Genomic DNA, 20,083 nt, shown 5'->3' on the forward strand with positions numbered 1-20,083 from the left:
AGGAACTTGGCAGGTATGATGGGAGTTGGAGTCTGACAACATCTGGAAGGCCAAATGTTCCCCATCTCTGGATTGGGCTGCTTGTTACCTCTGACAATGCACCATCACAAACCCCATGCTACAGTCACGAAAGAATAAAGAATAAGAAACAACACAGAGAGAATTTTAACAATACTTTAAAAAGATCCTTATGTGCTTAGGAGTAGATCCTTCTTGCAGACTTACCTATCCTGTCTAGGTAGGGTTTTGTAATGTTATTCTAGCTAACTCATCCTTTTTGCCATTTATTCATTTTTCTACTTGGGTTGCCATTTTCTGATCGACTCCCTATACTTCCTTTTGTAACAACCTTTCACTTTGTTCGTTGCCTTTCCTGTCCCTTTCAAGAACATTACTTAATCTCATCCTGCCTTACAATACACATGTATCCGACTCCTCACTTTGTTCCGCTATTCTGACTTTAGACATTCAAGCTAAAGCGTTTCTGCAATGTTCCAGGCTAAGCATATTTCTGCAGAACTCTGTAACTTGGGCATACTTGCCACTGAAACCCTGCATTCATCATATTTCTTTGAAATTTTGCCCAAGCATTTTCTATGACCCTTATTTTGCTTCTGCCTTCGGAAGGGCCATAGCTTAGTGGGAGAGCATGGGCTTTGCATGCCGAACCTCCCAGTCTCAATCCCTGACATCTCTGTGTGAAATCCTGGAAAGCTGCTGCCAGCCAGTGAAGACACCACAGAGCTAGATGGACCAACAGTCTGCAATCGTATAAGGCAGCTTTCCGTGTTTTCTATGTTGTTCCTGCCTGTTTTTAGCTGTGGTATGATGTGAAGTGGCTGGATGCATAAAAACAGACTCCTAAAGTATTTTTAGGATTTCAAGTAAAGTATTTCAAAACTTTACTTGCAGAACTTTCTTCAAAACAAAACAAAAACTTCAAAGATACAGCCAAATAATTCCATACAATATCTTGGGCTGCCCAGCACAGGCTCAGCATCTTAGAAATAAAATATAATTCCAAACCGGCCCAGAACCAAATGTCTCTTTCCTTACAGTCTCCAATTTGCCTGGGGCTGTGTGCTCCTAGAGAGCTTCATTTGCATCCTTACTGCCACAGAGCCTGGGAACAAAGACTAAAGGCAGCACCCTCTCAAAATGGACCAAAATTGCAACCAAATGCTTTTATCACCTGGTCTAAGGTTAAACACTCATGTGTTAGCTAGCAGAAAACAACTGTAGCCAATAATAATAATAATTTAAAAAAATAGAACTTCATGTTTCAGTTCCACATGGAATCAAGTACAGATAAGTTGGAACCCTAAAATCCAAGAATAAATTTGAGAAGAATTTCAAAAACGTCTCTCTCAGTCTTGATTCACGTTCTACACTGCAGGTTCACAGCTCAGCTACGATTACTGTGTAGATCTGTGTGCAACAGATTTGTCTGAATCCTGAACTGATTCAGGCTGATTTCTACCAATCTGTGCCAAATCAGTATTGGATTGAGGCAGCTACAAATCACTACACAGCTGTGATTGTGGCAACCTGTGCCAATTCAGATGCCTCTGAAGAGTTTGTTTCCCAGCTTGGCACAAGGGTTTCTGAAGGAGAGGTGGCAGTCCTCATCCACATTTCGGCACCAGGTACCATTTTGAAACAAGATGGCAAGCCAAAACGTGAGTTTGCTGGGATTTTGCCCAATATTTTTGGTGATGGGTCGAAAACTGTGCCTATACGAATGTACCAGTGTGTGTGTGTGTGTGTGTGTGTGTGTGTGTGTGTGTGTGTGCATAGGCACAGCTCGCAAATATAAGTATCCATTTAAAAACCACAATTTTTGTGTGTGTCCCCCAAATCACAGGCGACATGGGCACTCCACACTACTACATGTCTGCCTGCCTGCCTGCCTGCCTGCCTGCCTACCTACCTACCTACCTACCTACCTACACACACACACTTCAACCAGATAGCAGCCATGCCTGTGCATGTGTGTGAGTGTGCACATGATGGATCTGTGGCAACCATCTGCCTGAAGAGTATGGTGCCTCTGAGTACATGCAGAGTCATTTCATGAGCACTGTACAAATTAATTTGATGCCCATGGAATTAAAATTAAGGACTCTTTGAGGCAGGTTTGATGCTCAACACCTGTCCTGTTACAACCTAACCCTTGCTCCTTTCGCTTGCGTTTTGCTGTGCTGTGGTCCACTTCCACCTGGGCCACAGCAGTCGCCCAGAGAGCACCCTTTGTACTGCTTCCTTCCCTATCTCTAACAGGGGGGTGGCAGTGGTGGTGGTGGTGGGGAATTCTTTAATGACAGAAAGTTATTTAGTGCAGCATGCAGTTAATTGCTTCTAATCACTGCTTACATCCATCTGGTTTTATGGTAGACAACAAGCCTCTTCATCGGATTTGCTCATTAGGCATATTGTAAATCACAGAAATACCCTGGCATCTCACATATTGTGATCCTATTAGCCAGGCTGCATTTCTTGTGTAGCCATGAAAACAAAGGAGCAGCCACAGCAGCAGTGTTGTTGCCGGGACACAGTCTGATCGGGTTCATATTTTTCTGTTTGTCAAGGGACACCAAGCAACAACCTCTTTTTTTCTGGCTGCCTGGGAAGATCTTGCAAAGTTAATGATCATTTAGGTTCAAGGTTGAAAGAAATCAGGAAAACTGCCAATGTTTATTAGCATCGCTTATTGGCATTGCCAATCTGTAGGTTGAGAGTTTGTATGGCTGACTCTCTAGCACAGGCATCCCCAAACTGCGGCCCTCCAGATGTTTTAGGACTACAACTCCCATGATTCCTAGCTAGCAGGACCAGTGGTCATGGAAGATGGGAATTGTAGTCCAAAACATGTGGAGGGCCGAAGTTTGGGGATGCCTGCTCTAGCAGTTGCTGCCTTTTCTTGCAGGTAATATGGAGAGAGGTTTGCCAATTGTATTACTGAGCTAAATCTGATCATATAGTTGCATTGTATAATTATGATTTGCCTCTCTCTGTGTGCCAAAGTGGAACAGCAAAAGGAACAGGATTCCCAGCTTGCTATCAAGGACGAATAGTTGGCCTTGTCTGGAGGACAGAACAAGAGGCAGAGAGGGGCTTATTATCAGCAATGATGCACTTCCAGCCTGACGTTGGAAGTTGCTAGCTTGATGCGTAAACTAACCTTACTGAAGGCTTACTGAAGGCTGAAGGCTTTGTTGAGTCAGCATGTGTTTATTATGCACAGGACCGGACACAGGAAGATCCTTATATGTACTTGTGACCCCCTTGCGTGCGCACATTTACAGAGCCCAAGAAGTGTATAAGAAGCTTTGCAATTTGTGTTTCTTTACTCTTGTCATCAGGAGTCTCTCTAATTAGAGATTAAAACTCTTTCTCTGGAACTCGACCCCGGTGTCTTATTGACTATCTCTGTCCTTGCCTGGGCGCAACTTAAAGGACCCTTAGTAGCTGATAAGGCTACAGTAAGAGTGAGTTGCCCATGTAGTGTCACCAAGGCAACTTTGCAGCCTCTTCCCAGGTCTTCATATTTTCTAAAGCCAGGCCTTTTTTTCAACCGGAACTCATGGGAACACAGTTCCAGCACCTTTCAGGTGAGTGCCGTTGCCATTATAAGACAACAAGATTCATGGTGAGTTCCGGAATTTCTTTTTCTATAAAAATAAGACTGTCTAAGGGCACAGCCACACAATAAATTTAAATTGCCTTTATTCCATTGTAAGCACCGAAGCTTCTTCCCAAGAATCATGGGAACTATAGTTTGTTAAGGTCTCCTAACAACTTTCAGCACTCTTAGCAAACTATGGTCCCTAGGATTTTGTGTGTGTTTGGGGAAGGGGAGCCATGAATTGGTGCAGACCACGCTAATCAGGGTGGGAGGTAACTGACAGAAGACAGAAACAGGATTCAATATGTTCTTTATGATGAAGAACAAGGCCAAGCTGAAGTTCAGCAGAGAGAAATGTAAATTTGTGTCTTGAGGTAGGAAGCAGCAGGTAACTAAAGTAGAGGATAGGTGGCAGACTTTTTGAGAAAGGATCTAGAGGTTTTAGTAAACCACAAGCTAAGCACGAGTCGGCATTGTGATGTAGCAGCTAGAAAGGCTAATGCGATTCTAGGATGCATCAACGGAAATGTAGCATCCAACTCATGAGATGTAATGGTACTACTCTATTCTGCTTTGGTTGCTACTTGCTCGAAGTACTGTGTCTAGTTCTGGGCAATGCAGATTCAGAAGGATGTTGGCTATGTGGAATTTGCCCTGTGGAGGATGGAAAAGCTGGCGAGAGACCTGGAGACTATGAGAAAAGGTGGGAAGAGATGGGTACGTTTAGCATGGAGAAGTGTTGGTGAGGATCATTTGACAACCATGAGAAATTGAAGCATTAGTGCCATTGGCCCAGTCCTTTGGGATGCTCTGCCAATCGAGATTCAGAGGGCGCCTTCTGTGCCAACTTTTAAATGCCTGCTGAAAACTTTTCTATTCCACTAGGCCTACATAGGCATTTAAGAATACAGTCGTACCTTGGATCTCAAACGCCTTGGCTCCCGAACAAATCGGCTCCTGAACAATGAAAACCCGGAAGTGAGTGTTCCGATTTTTTAACGTTCTTTTGGAACCTGAACGTCTGACGTGGGTTCTGTGGCTTCCGGTTGGCTGCAGGAGCTTCCTGCAGCCAATCAGAAACCACACTTTGGTTTCCGAATGTTTTGGAAGTCGAACGGACTTCCAAACCTATTTTATGGCTTTATTTTATGGCTTTATGTTTTCATTGCTGTAAACTGCTTTCAAATATATATTTTACGATACAGCTGTTTGCAAATAATTTTTGCAGAAAAATAAAAAATAAATAAAAAATGGGTGGGGTATAAATAAATAAATTATTATTATTATTATTATTATTATTATTATTATTATTATTATTATAGCTGTACATATTTGACCCAACTAAAATATCGGTGCAGAAATCAGAGCTATGGAATTAGCAAAGTAACAAAGGTCTAAACGACTCCAGTGGTGAAAACTCTTAATAGAGCAAAGCAGTGAATATGTTGATGCAGCAGTTTAGAGGAGATGATATTTAGTGATACCTAAAAAGGAAAACAAAACAAAACCATGGAAAGTTTGGGAAAAGTTCTTAATAATGTACAATGATGAACAAGTGCACAAATTGCTGTGTTCCAGCAATTAACCCTAAATTACATCCATATTTTCTAATCAGTGCTGGGTCATATTTAGAAGTGAACTTTCTATTATTGAAAAAGGAGGCTGTAAACAGAGGAGGAGTTTTGATCATGTATAGTAAAAAAATGGCATAATCCTTCAGGATTGAAAACATTATTTAAGCACAGTATATATGACTTACGAAGACATCAAGGAGGCGAATTCTTTATGAGGAAGGACTAGAGCTCAGTGGTAGAGCATTTCCTTTGTATGCAAAAGGCCACGGGTCCAATCCTTGGCATCTCCAGGGACAGCTGAGAAGGACTCTTGTCTGAAATCCTGGAGGGTCTCCGCCAATCAGTGTTGATATCAACACTGAATATTGGAAGATTCAGGACAGAGAAAAGAGAGCAATTCTTCATGTGGTGCATAGTTATACTATGGAACATTCCCACAGGAGGCAGTGATGGACACCAACCTAGATGGTTTCATAAGAGGATTAGACAAAATTATGGAGGAGAGAGCTATTGATGGCTACTAGCTATGGTGCTGGAGGAGACTCTTGAGAGTCCCATGGACTGCAAGAAGATCAAACCTATTCATTCTGAAGGAAATCAGCCCTGAGTGCTCCCTGGAAGGACAGATCGTGAAGCTGAGGCTCCAATAATTTGGCCACCTCATGAGAAGAGAAGACTCCTTGGAAAAGACCCTGATGTTGGGAAAGATGGAGGGCACTAGGAGAAGGGGATGGCAGAGGACGAGATGGTTGGACAGTGTTCTCGAAGCCACCAACATGAGTCTGACCAAACTGCAGGAGGCCGTGGAATACAGGAGTGCCTGGCATAGAATAGAATCATAGAATCGTAGAGTTGGAAGAGACCACAAGGGCCATCCAGTCCAACCCCCTGCCGAGCAGGAAACACCATCAAAGCATTCTTGACATATGCCTGTCAAGCCTCTGCTTAAAGACCTCCAAAGAAGGAGACTCCACCACACTCCTTGGTAGCAAATTCCACTGCCAAACAGCTCTTACTGTCAGGAAGTTCTTCCTAATGTTTAGGTGGAATCTTCTTTCTTGTAGTTTGAATCCATTGCTCTGTGTCCGCTTCTCTGGAGCAGCAGAAAACAACCTTTCTCCCTCCTCTATATGACATCCTTTGATATATTTGAACATGGCTATCATATAACCCCTTAACCTTCTCTTCTCCAGGCTAAACATACCCAGCTCCCTAAGCCATTCCTCGTAAGGCTCTGGTCCATGGCGTCATGAAGAGTCGGACACGACTAAACAACAACAGCTATGATACAGGTAGGTAGCTGTGTTGGTCTGACGTAGTCGAAACAAAAAATAAAAAAAAATTCCTTCCAGTAGCACCTTAGAGACCAACTAAGTTTGTCATAGGTATGAGCTTTCGTGTGCATGCACACTTTTTCAGATACCATGAAATGCAAGAAGGAAGGATTTTTTGTTTGTTTGTTTCAACAGCTATGGTGGCTATGCTCTGCCTCCGCAGTTGAACGCTGCAATGTTTTGAGAGTGCTGTTGTGCTCAAACCCTGCTTGCTGGTCTCCCACAATGATGCTAGATGAGTTGGGCCATGAAGGCAGTTGAAGGCAGCAGGGCTTCTGAATGCCAGTCGCTAGAAACCACAGGAGGGAAGAGGGCTCTTGTGATTGAGTCCTGCTTGCGGGTTTTTCCACCACCATCTGGCAGGCTACTGTGAGGTGAGGTGTAATTTCTGTTAGACCCATTATTAGTGAGGCTTGTGCCACGTATGCAAGAATGTGACCTGACCACAAGAACGGTAAGAGCCAGTTAAAGAGAAAATTAATGGCTGGCAGCCGAAGTGGGAGGGGGGGGAATAGCTCGATATAAGGTACAAGGAGGGTTCTGACATGCACAGTAAAAATGAGTTGAGTAGGTTTCATGAGAGGTGGACTGTGGTTGGTTGAGAGATGGTGAGATACTGGGGTAGCAGAAGGTTGTTGGGTAGAGGATGAATGGCTAATATGATGCATATTATTATTATTATTATTATTATTATTAGAATTTATGTATCACTTTATACCCAGAGGTCTCAGGGCGGTTCACAGAATAAAAGCAAATATTTGCCTACATGTTTGTGTCCTAATAGAAATGCTTTTTCGGAAACTTTGGAATCTGACCTGTAATGCATTCACTACTACATTTCTTCATTACGGTTGACCCGCTTAAGATCAGCTAAGTAATAGTATATTACTTCATTTTAGATTGTCCAGATATTGACATTCCGCTTTTATCCCTTTGTCTCTTTCTTAGCAGGTCTAACACAAAGAACCCCACAAAAGAAAGAAAAAAACTTCAAGAAAAAAGAAAAAAAGAAATGAGAGAAAACAACAACAAAAAGAAAAGAAAAAGAAAAAAAGAAAAAGGAGAAGAAGACACAAAACAAAAATAAACACACTTGACTTCCGATTACACTCGTTGCATCATTATTTCTTCCAGTTTTCCACACACAGTTCCACATCATTATATTGCCTTTTTAATTTTATCCACATATAACAGCTTTATAATTCTTATCTTACAAGGATCAATCTATGTCTGCCAGGAGATGTTTGGTATTGTAATGCTGTTCCAAATATTCTGTAAAGATTTTCCATTATTTTTGTATTTTTTGATTCGGATAACCTCTAACTCTCCTTGTCATCATAGCCATTTGTAAGTACATTATTCTGTCATTAGAAGCTGCAACTCGTTTATAGTGGGTCTTTTATCTCTTTTCCAACTTCTTGCTATTAGAATCCTGGCTGCTACTGTTGTATGCACTTTGCTGTCCCTAGAAAAAGTAAACTTTTATGAACAGACTTCCGGAACCAATTGTGTTCATAAACCTAGGTACCACTGTAATGCATAAAAACAAACAAACATGGTATGAGATCTGAGCCCGTTCCTGTCTGCATAACCTCATCCCTTTCAATTGCTGGAATGTGACAGACTGTTGGAAGAAAGTGATGAAATGGTGTTTCTTTCATTATGGAAAAATGGGATTCAGATATAGTTGTTTTGGTCAAGACTGTGGGGCCCTAGAATACTGTTCTGGATCTGAGCTCCTACAAAGCTCTGACATCTGGCCCTATTCAGATGAATTTCTCTCCAGAAGTCTCATCCCGCCATCAAAGTTTTTGCTGTCCACTGATTGGTTGGATGCTTTGAATAATCAATCCCCTGGCCATTCAAATGAGCATGTTTGCCTTGTACATCATCTTGTATTTCAAAGTGTGAGTTGTCAAGTTACAATCCCGGGATCCTCCCTCATATTTATCAAAGCAGACAAGCTTTGTCTTGGATAAGAAAGCGGCCTTGATGTCTTCCCAAGGAATCAATGGCATGTGCGAAGGGGTTGGCCACCCTCTCCTTTTTTTAAGGACAAGGATAAACAAAAGCTTCGATCGCTACCTTATGCAGATTGGGAGGCTCGTCACCCACCCAGCCGTCGTGGCCGCCAAACACATTGCTCGATGTGGCATGATGGATGGAGCAGTGGTGATGAATGGTCCATGCTATGGCATGCCATTAGAGCAGATTTCCATCAAGAAGACAGATGGTTCCGATGCTGAATGTTTAAATTTATCTTTGGCTTAAAGGTGTTAAAAGTAGTGTTGCGTATGGCTGTAAAACCAAACCTGCCACGTGCCAGAGCAGGAGTGCATTGCAAGTTTTAGAGCTGGCTTATTTATGTTTTAATAACAGAGAATTCTTGCATCTGTTGGACCTTCTGCCTCCATCTATGTCTCTGCGAAGGCTTTTTGAGCTCTTGGGCTTGAAGCACTTTTACCAGTCTCATATATGTTTGCTATGGTATGGCATAATGCAGGCTTCCCCAACCCAGTACATTCCAGATGTCTTGGAAAGTGACTCCCAGCACCCCCAGCTTAGGAGGGGACTTTTGTTACACAGGTTCTTTCATTTCTCTACATTGGGATAGGGAACCTCAGGCCTAAAGCAGCACACTAGAGCTCTCTATCTGGCCCTTAGAGCTCCCCTGAGGCCACACCCTTACAGGCCCTGTTGGCACCCCATTTGTTTTTACATAGCTGGAATGTGTCCTTGACTGGAACAAGCTTGTTTGCTCCTGCTCTGCAGGGCAGGACCTGAACCAATGGATTCAAGTTACAAGAAAGGAGATTCCAACTTAGCACCAGGAAGAGCTTACCGAGGGTACGTGCCGTTCGACAGTGGAACGGTCTCCCTCGGGAGGTGGTGGACTCTCCTTCCTTGGAGGTTTTTAAGCAAAGGTTGGATGGCCACCTGCCGTGGATGCTTTAATTGAGTTTCCTGCATTGCAGGGGGTTGGACTAGATGACCCTCAGGGCTCCTTCCAACTCTACAGTTCTATGATTCTAAGTTGTCTAATATATAAAAATAAAATGATACCTATGTACCAACAAGCCAAAGGAAACCCAGCTCCCTAGGGCCAACACCACTGGATCTTCCAACACAGCTATGGGACATGTCAGAAGGATAACTGCAAACCATTTGGAGGTCTGGTTTCATGAGGGCTCCCTGTTTCCTATTCTCATTCCTTTCAGCCAACTTCCCAGGGATATTGACCTCCCTGGTTAGCTAGGCCGCTGGATTAGCAATGCTTGGGAGCTCCCGTTTCCCCAACCGCCTGTCGGCCAGTCTGGACATTTGGAGCGAATTCCTGCAGTTCTGCATGTGGGGCTTTGTGAGAAATTGCTGCTTGTTCCAATGTGATGTTCCTTTCTCTCTCTGCCTGTCTCTCCCCCCCCCCCCCGCCAACCACCCCCAATTCTATTACACGGCCACTCAGTTTAATAATAATTGCCATGTGGGCCTCCAAGCCCACTGCCAAAGCCTTGCTCATCCAAAGTCATTTGGTGAAGGAGTCCATTATGATCAAGGCTTGCAGTGATAAATTCCCTGCGATGGTGGCAGCTCACAGCAGCCTCCTCTCATAATGACATTCTGCTCTGCTTGGCATGGAGCCCTAGGCGAGAGAGCAGCTCCCCCAAAATAACAAAAAAATTATGGCAACAGCAGCCGAGGCAGCAGCTTGATGAACACAAGGAAGCTTTGGAGGAGCCGAATGGAGGGATTGTATCGCCCAATATCCTCCCGCCCAGTGACCTTTGCTCCTCCAGTTCTTCTGCAACCACCTAAAGGTTTCCTTCCAACATCACCCCTGCTGCCCCTTATGCCTGCAACTCACTCCCCCCAGAACATTTACGTGATGCTACCTGTCTTCCTTCCTTCAAAATATCACCCCCAGCAGATAGGGACCCTAAGTGTGTGAAAGTAAACACAGCACTGGCTTGTTTTTACCCCTTAACTTTGTCTCCCTCTCCCTGTCTTCCACTCCTATTCCTCCATCGTGGTGTTTCTCAAACTTGGGCCCCTGGCTGCTGTTGGACTACAACTCCCATCATCCCCAGCTAGCAGGACCAGTGGTCAGGGATGATGGGAGTTGTAGCCCAACAACAGCTGGGTAACCACGTTTGAGAAATGCTGCTCTATTGCAAACCGGTGATCCTCCAGATGTTACTGTGGGATGCAAAAGGGTTAAGTGCAGTCAAGTCACAACAATTCCTAGATAGTCCACTTGGAGGACTGAGGAGGAACACATGACTTAGGCTAGTTTCCTGTTCCTCCACATGCTAATTAGATGGGAAGAGGCGGTAGATAAATTCTGAAGGAACCAGCCATTTCCCTCTCTTACACTCTTGGAATTCAAGGACTCAACATCTAGTGAGGATTCTCTCTCTCTCTCTCAAGGCCTCCAGCCTAGGGAGAGATGAGATGGAGTCTCACTTCTTATAAGTGAACTTCACAATGTATATATTACTTTTTACCTAAGCAAGTCTACCTCTTGAGTATGCTGTATCCAGAAAGATTGTAAGTAAACATCTTTTATATTTTTAAGAGCATTGTGCCGTGTCTTTTCTTTTAAGAGGGTGGAGACTCTTGAGAGTCCCATGGACTGCAAGAAGATCAAACCTATCAATTCTGAAGGAAATCAGCCCTGAGTGCTCACTGGAAGGACAGATCGTGAAGCTGAGGTTCCAATACTTTGGCCACCTCATGAGAAGAGAAGACTCCCTGGAAAAGACCCTGATGTTGGGAAAGATTGAGGGCACTAGGAGAAGGGGATGACAGAGGACGAGATGGTTGAACAGTGTTCTCGAAGCTACCAACATGAGTTTGACCAAACTGCAGGAGGCAGTGCAAGACAGGAGTGCCTGGCATGCTATGGTCCATGGGGTCACGAAGAGTCGGACATGACTAAATGACTAAACAACAACAAAAGGGGAAAATACCAGGAAAATACACTTTATTTTAGTGGCTTATACAAGCCTGCGCAAACACTTTTCTGCTGTGTATTTTGCAAAAGGGGAATGTTTTTACTCTGCTAAAGTTGGGTGCTTGCTAGCGCAAGCAGGGATAGGACATATTAAACAATATATCCTCATCCACATTCCTGAGCATTCCCACAGTTACTAGATTACAACTCCCACAATCCCCACCCCTGTCTTTGCAATTCCCTTCCAAGTAAGGTTTACCTTGTGCCACCTTTAACTGTGTACAGGGTGTGTAGCATGGATGCTAGCTAGAAGCCAAACAAGCGTGGATGTGGGTAAGAGCAGCTCATATGCCCTTTTTGTTCCCATCTGGAGTGGGCATGCCAGTGTTGTGGGAAGGTCGACATGGTTCCTTGCCCCCCCTTCCCTTCCTGCTTGCAAATGTATCCCTGCCCTTATCCCGCAGAGGCCAGGTGGTACGAAAGCACCCTTGAAATGAAAGCTGCAGGACAAAGATGAGATTTCTGCTAACAGGTTGCCCAAATCTCCCCATAATATCATGGGTTGGAAGGATAAAAGGGCACCTAATTTTGCAAATCATTGTAACATTAAGATGAACATCTCTATTTTCCCTTATGATACTACTACATTTACAGCCAACCTTTCCTCCAAGGAGTTTGAGGGGACCAACATTGTTCTCCCCCTCCACATTTTATCCTCACAACAGCCCTGTGAGGTAGGTTAGAATGGCCCAAAGTCACCCAGTTTGCTTCATGGCTGAGTGGCAATTTGCACCCTATTCTCCCAGGTCCTGGTGCAACACATTAACCACTGGGCTGCACTGACTTCCAATCATAATAGATGATGTCCTGTCCAAAAGCTTCTCTTTGTGTCTTGAACAAGAGTCCACAAGCATTGCTATGGAAAAGGAATTCCAAAGACGGGGCACCACAGATAATAGCATCCCACCTTTGTACACCAGTTGCCTCTCTTCAAATGGTGCTCAGAATGGAGAGCCAGTGTGGTGGTGTGGTTAAGAGCGGTAGACTCGTAATCTGGGGAATTGGGTTCGCGTCTCCGCTCCTCCACATGCAGCTGCTGGGTGACCTTGGGCTAGTCACACTTCTTTGAAGTCTCTCAGCCCCACTCACCTCACAGAGTGTTTGTTGTGGGGGAGGAAGGGAAAGGAGAATGGTAGCCGCTTTGAGACTCCTTCGGGTAGTGATAAAGTGGGATATCAAATCCAAACTCTTCTTCTTCTTCTTCATGAGCCAATCTTAATGTCTGGATGACATGCAGGAGCAAGAAGTTCCTAGCTATCTATTGCAGGCATAGGCAAACTTGGCCCTCCAGATGTTTTGGGACTACAATTCCCATCATCCCTGACCACTGGTCCTGTTAGCTAGGGATGATGGGAGTTGTAGTCCCAAAACATCTGGAGGCCCGAGTTTGCCTATGCCTGGTCTACAGCCTGTATTGCAGGCATGTCAAACTTGTGGCCCTCCAGATGTTTTGGCCTACAACTCCTATGATCCCTAGCTAGCAAGACCAGTGGTTGGGGAAGATGGGAATTGTAGTCCAAAACATCTGGAGGGCCGCAAGTTTGACATGCCTGCTGTATTGGATGATAGGTGACATCTCTGCTTTGGTTTCATGTAAACTTTCAACAGCATGCAACTCTTGGGAGAAGTCGTATGGGGATCAGCTTCTAGTGCAGGCACCCCCAAACTGCAGCCCTCCAGATGTTTTGGCCTACAACTCCCATGATCCCTAGCTAACAGGACCAGTGGTCGGGGAAGATGGGAATTGTAGTCTAAAACATCTGGAGGGCCAAAGTTTGGGGAATGCCTGTTCTAGTGCCTTCATTTGGCAATGAAGAGAGGGCAGTCCACACAATCATGGCAATAACATTCCTGTGGAGCAGTGCTGTGTCCTCATGAATTTCCATGTACAATTTCATCACCTGTTATTCAACAGGTCATGGGATTTTCATTCTTCCAAAGCTTCCAGAGACAGCCTTGGAGAGGGGGGGGAGAACGGCACACCCTACAGCTCATCACCTGGAAGTGACAAGTGCTAACTTGCCCTGAATAATGTGAAGGTATGTGGGTGTTTCAAAGTTGTCATGGGCAATATGGCCATCCTTTGTCCCCCAGCAGCAATCACCAGCTTGTGTTTGCCACATGCTTTCTACAATAGAGGCATACATTGTGAACCTGGGGAGCTTTCTGTTCTCTGGAGCTCTCATGTGGTGCCCCAAGATTGGGGGGGCACACACTAATGCAGCAGGAACATACTGAGAGTAAGAAAGACTCGCACAAGGAAAACAAACTCATTTCCTTTCCTTATCCAGGAAGGGCAATCAAGTAGCATGGCAACTGAGCAAAAATAAAAATTCAAGCCATCAGAAGCATCCCCCCCCCCCCCGCTGCAGCCTCTATGAAATATGTTGGATGTGCTCAACCAAATGCTAATAAACAGGTGTTCCCATCTCAGGAACCAACACTGCACAATTGGCAATCATGGGTTTCCGTGACTGCCAAGACAGCCGCCAAGCTGAGGATTAAACAGCTATGGAATCAACAGCTCCCATGAGAGGTGCATGTTGCCAGCCTATTCAGCCTCCCTCTTCTCCCCCCTTCCCCCTCCCATCCCCACAACAAACATCATTACTATCAGGAGTCTGACACTCTTACGGCAGAATACGAACCCTGTATGGTACAACCTGTGCCTGCCTACCTAGAACTTGCATGTGTGTGTTACACTCACGGTAAAGATGGACTTACATCCAGGACCTTTGCCCACCCCAAATCACTAGCACACCATATCTATACAACAGGTAGGATTAAGAGTGGCTTCAGATCTTACAGAAAGCACAGACCAGCAGGTGCACAAGTGGCTCATGTGCCCAGTTTTTGTAATTTCTGAAGGGGAACTATGTTTTTAAGTTGCAGAGACAACGCACACCTGGCTTCATTGTGCAAGTTCCTTTTCACATGTTTACATGGAAGCACAAATCAGGCTACCTCATTCCCTGCAGAGCCACTTGCTAGTGCATGTTGTAATGTGCAAAAGTTACTCTCAGATGTCCTATCTTTACTAGTTTCGTTGATGTCTTACAGAAGCACAAAGACTCACAGAAGACTCTTGGGCAATGGACTAGGAGGGGCCAGATGAGTCAGGTAGCAACAAGGAGGAAAAGTAACAGGGAATTAGGAAGAAAAAGTGAAGACTGGAAGCTTCATAGGACCTTGGAGAGCTCCAATGGAGCACAGATGTTGTTCTAATAAAAGTCAAAGCCCAATTGTGCATTTAGAAGGAAGCTGTCCATACTGACCATAGGGTCTCAGTCAGGGTTTTGCCCCCAGCCTTATCTGGAGATGCTAGGGATCGAACCTGGGACATTCTGCATGAAAAACAGATACCACTAAGTTACCACCCTTCTTCTATGGCTGTCAGGAGAATCAGGTGTTTTGGATGGTTAGGATAGTGGAAGAGCAGAGATTGTGCTGCTCATGTAAGGAGCCTAGGTCACCGCACTCAGGGCTCATGAACGCAGAACTACCTGCAGACTGTCATCCCTTTGTCCTCCCGTTGCCTACTACATCAGAAATGTCCTAGGGCTGGATCGTGGCCTAAAGAACCCATGCATACAGTGATAGAATTTGGTAGCGTTTGTGCACTGAAGATTACCTACTACTCTACGGAGAGTCAACCTGTACTGAAAGTTTGGAATGATCAAGTTGCCATATAACCATTACAATCATCCAGTGACTTGCATGTTGACTTGAACTCCAATCCAGCTAGCCCACTAATCTGACGTCCCTCTGGGATCTCCAGAAGAAATATTTCATATCACTTGCTTTAAAACAACAACAACAATGGGGGATACCAGGGATTGAATCTGAGACCTTGTGAATGCAAAGCACATTCCTTACAACTGAGCTATGATTATTCCCAGTCTTTACCACCATGCCTGTTGTCTTTGTTCATGGAGTTTTCTTGGTAGGGATACTGGAGTGGCTTGCCAGTTCCTTCTCCAGGTGGATCACGTTTAGTCAAAACTCTCCACTATGACCTGTCCATCTTGGGTGGCCCTGCATGGCATAGCTCATAGCTTCTCTGAGTTATTGAAGCCCCTTCACCACGACAAGGCATTGATCCATGAAGGGGGATCAAGAAGATCAAACCTATCCATTCTTAAGGAAATCAGCCCTGAGTGCTCATTGGAAGGACAGATCGTGAAGCTGAGGCTCCAATACTTTGGCCACCTCATGAGAAGAGAAGAATCCTTGGAAAAGACCCTGATGTTGGGAAAGATTGAGGGCACTAGGAGAAGGGGATGACAGAGGATGAGATGGTTGGACAGTGTTCTCGAAGCTACGAACATGAGATTGACCAAGCTGTGGGAGGCAGTGGAAGACAGGAGTGCCTGGCGTACTCTGGTCCATGGGGCCACGAAGAGTCGGACACAACTAAATGACTAAACAACAACAACAACCACCATGCCTTAATGCCAGGTCGTAACACCACAAGAAGAGGTCCTTTGACCAGAGCTGCCAGCTATGACAAAACCAGCAATGATCTTTTGGACCAGGCATAGGCAAACTCCAGATGTTTTGAGACTACAATTCCCACCATCCTTGACCACTGGTCCTGTTAGCTAGGGATCATGGGAGTTGTAGTCCCAAAACATCTGGTGGGCCGAGTTTGCCTGTGCCTGTTTTGGAAATGTGCTTGTGTGCCCCGCCAGAGTTGTTTCTGTTGCTGGTTCAGATAGAACATTGGGATGAGTGAAATTTCTTGGGACAGGATTCTTTCTGCCTCTGCTTCTTGCTTTCTTCCCTGCCAGGAACAGCTTCTTTCTTCTGCTCTTCACCTCTTGTTCTTCACAGCTCAGTACTAATCATCGGTGCAGAATGCAGGGTAGACTTGCCAGCCCCATTCGGATGATGTACTTATTTCCAATTGGCACTTGGGAGCCATGAGGATAGGAGGCATTACTCATAGCCAAGAGTACAGATGTTTCTAATTGCTTTCCATTACCAAGAATAACAGCTGTTTACATCTATCAGCAAATAATTCACAAGAGCTCCAGACTATTAAGATAACACACCCCACCTGGTCACCATCACAAGTTGTCAAGGCCAAGGCTTTGGTTGCCAGACCCCCCTCCCTCCCTCTGCCTCTCTGTTCGTCGAATGACAGCATGTGTCACCTTCAGATATCCTTATGCTACCCCACAAGCGCTGGCTTCTTGGTGGCCTGACACATCAAATGGGCATATGGATTGTTCATGGCTTTGCAGTAAAATGGTTTATGGGTCCGCTGCAGCCAAGGACAGCTGATGCAGGGGAGGCAAGCGGCTCAAACGTGAGGATTTCTGCACTTTGGAGAGAGAAGGGTATGGGCATGTTCATGTTCATGGGAGATGGGAGGGAGAAATCCTCCCTGCAAAAAGGGCTCATCAGCTGGATGTTGCTGTTTACTCTGAACAGCAACCATAGCTCTGCAATGTTCCTTTTCTGAAGATGTGCCTTAAAACATAAGGAGATGCTGAACTCCCATTCCATCTACTGGTATGATGGACCGTTGGTCAGATCCATGAGGCTGTTCTTCTGGAATGTCTAGCTGTGGCTGCTTGGAAGCCCCAACTCTTCATAGCACAACGACCCAATCCAAAAGGTGCCTTATGCCTGCGAAATGCATTTATTTATTTGATTTCATTTAATTGATGATTGGCTTCTTTCAAAATATGGCCCAAGCCTGCATTCACGGTGCATTTCCTTCCATTTTCCCAGCATTTCCTTAACTGTTAATTTCCACGTTCTATTTGAGCCACTTCAAGAAATATCGTAGAATGCAGCACAAGTTTACTGCTCATTTCCTTGCAAAATAAAAAAATTCCTTCAGTAGCACCTTAAAGACCAACTAAGTTTTTATTTTGGTATGAGCTTTCGTGTGCAAGCACACTTCTTCAGATACACATTTCCTTGTTATTTGCTTCCAGGAAACAAAAATGCAAATAACACAGAAATGAGTGCTAAGCTTCCACTATGTAGTCTACTGTATTTCTGGACGTGGCTTTTATGTCATGCAAAAGCTCAAATACAATGCAGAAATTAACAGGGAAACAATGGGGATATACGATAAATTGTCGTGCAAATGCAGCCTAAGCGATTCCGGAGTAAAAACATCAACACTAAAAGTAATTAAAAACAGTTCCATATATGAAAACAATTCAATGCATATACTGTATAAGAATTTCAAATCCAATACAGGTGTAGACTGGATTGTATCCAAAGTAGCTCACTCAGCAATGTGTCTGGTTACTCAGACACGTTAGAGATTTCCATGCAAGGATTTCCATTTGTGGAATGGGACTGCCCCCTCTTCTCCCTCCATGTGCTCCCCCAAATCTGCTCTCTCTTAGATATATCGATCCCAAGCTTTGTCCACCAGAACCAACACCTTGAACTTAACCAAGTACCTCCCAGTACAACTGCTATTATACTTGGTGATTGTTTAGATTGTTAGTGATTGGGCACTAACTCTTGCAGAACCCCTTGCACAACAAAGCCAGCCTTTAAACTTGCTGCATTAACGTAATGTTGGATCTCACCTATGGCTTTTCAGAGTGGAATTTCATGTTCATATTGGGAGAAGATATGGAGATATAATACATACTGATGAGTTTAAACAACAACAACAACAACAACAACAACAACAAAGTAACGTGGAAATATGGCGAACTGAACTTATGATTGGAAAAGATAGGAGCTGAGAGAAGCTGAAATTGACAAAATTCAGCCATCAGTATTAGCATAATATTATTGACAGGCTTGGCCGTACCTCTGCATTCTTCTCAGTATTCTCCTGTTTTATGTTCCATACCCATAGCTGCCAAGTTTTCCCTTTTCTTGCGAGGAAGCCTATTCAGCATAATGGAAAATCCCTTAAAAAAGGGGATAACTTGGCAGCTATGTCCATACCTTTTAGTTAAGTACTGGGAAAATCAATACAAAGGCAGTAAACAAAAAACAAAACCCCCAAATAACCTGACCTACACTGAAGGACTGTTCTATGAAACACCAAAGTAATTTATCTGAACAGCTGGACCAAGGCTTTGGCAGAAATCCACAAATCCCATGAATCTTTGAAGCAGATTTCTGAAAGCAAGACTTTCATAGTTTATATGGAGAACATTCCATATTATTATAGATTCTCTGCCCCCTCCTTCTCCAATACATCTTACATGTAATAATTCTGCAATTGATGTTACAATGCCTTGAAATTCAATACCGGACCAACAAAAATGAAAGCCGTTACGGTTTCATTTTGAGCTGAAATATTTTTTGAAAAACTTAAATAGACCATTTTGTCATAATGCTGTGATTTTAAATGCACTAAAAATAGAATTAATAACCATCACATTAACCACTCTTTCATTAAAGGAAGAAATCTAGCACTAAATTATCAAATGATCAAATTTACGAGGCCCGGGTTAGTAAAGGTTTTTTGCATGAGCATAAATCAGATGTCACAACTCCTGCCTGGCGATAGCTGCAAATTAGGAACTACGGTAAATTTCAAGAGACATTAATAATATAAACATCTCCACACTTTAACCAATTGGAAAGATGATGCTGTTTGCTCCCAAATAGATACCTAATCTCTGTCTGTCTGTCTGTCTGTCTGTCTGTCTGTCTGTCTGTCTTTATCTTGTTCAGTGATGACTTGTAATAATAATAATAATATAATATAATATAATATAATAATATAATATAATATAATATAATATAATATATTATTTATACCCCGCCTATCTGGCTGGGTTTCCCCAGCCACTCTGGGCGGCTTCCAACAGAAAAATGAAATAAAATAATCTATTAAACATTGTAACAATTTCTTTGGCGGCTAGAGGATGTTGTCATCTTTTTTGAAAGATGAGAGTCTATGAGTGGCCTTATCAGAGGGGAAATGTAACTTGATTTCCAGAAGGCTAAGCAATGATGCTAAGTCACAGTCACTGGTGTAGGAACAAGGGGGCGGAGGGGCGTCCCGCCCCAGGTGTCATGCCTAAGGAGGGTGACAAATTGGCATGATTGCCTCATTGGTGATCTGCCTGGGTGTGTGTGTTGATCTGCTCAGGGGTCCCACATGAGGTTTGAGGCTCACGCATAGCTGCCAAGTTATCCCTTTTTTACAGGGATTTTCCCTTATGCTGAATAGGCTTCCTCGCAAGAAAAGGGACAACTTGGCAGCTATGGGCTCACGCCGGCTGCCCCCATGTGAGGCTTGCGGCGGCAGCTGTCCCCGTGTAAGGATCACTGTGGCGGCTGCCCCCACGCGAGGATTGCTATGGCTGTGGCCCTGTGGGCGCGTCTCTCTGCCCCGTGGGCAGGTCACACCATCCCCGCCGCACTGGCTACTAGAGGAGCTAGCTACGCCCCTGGTCACAGTTGCTTTGTTTATTCATATTTAGCTTTACGCATATCTTTAAAAGAGGGATCAACAGCCTTTGAGGGCCTGTAGGCTGATTAGGGGTGGCTAACCTGGTTAGAAGCTAACTCAGCTTCAGCTAGCATGGCCGATAGTCAA

This window comes from Zootoca vivipara, chromosome 9 (genome assembly GCF_963506605.1).
Source record: "Zootoca vivipara chromosome 9, rZooViv1.1, whole genome shotgun sequence".
In the NCBI taxonomy this organism is placed as follows: Eukaryota; Metazoa; Chordata; class Lepidosauria; order Squamata; family Lacertidae; genus Zootoca; species Zootoca vivipara.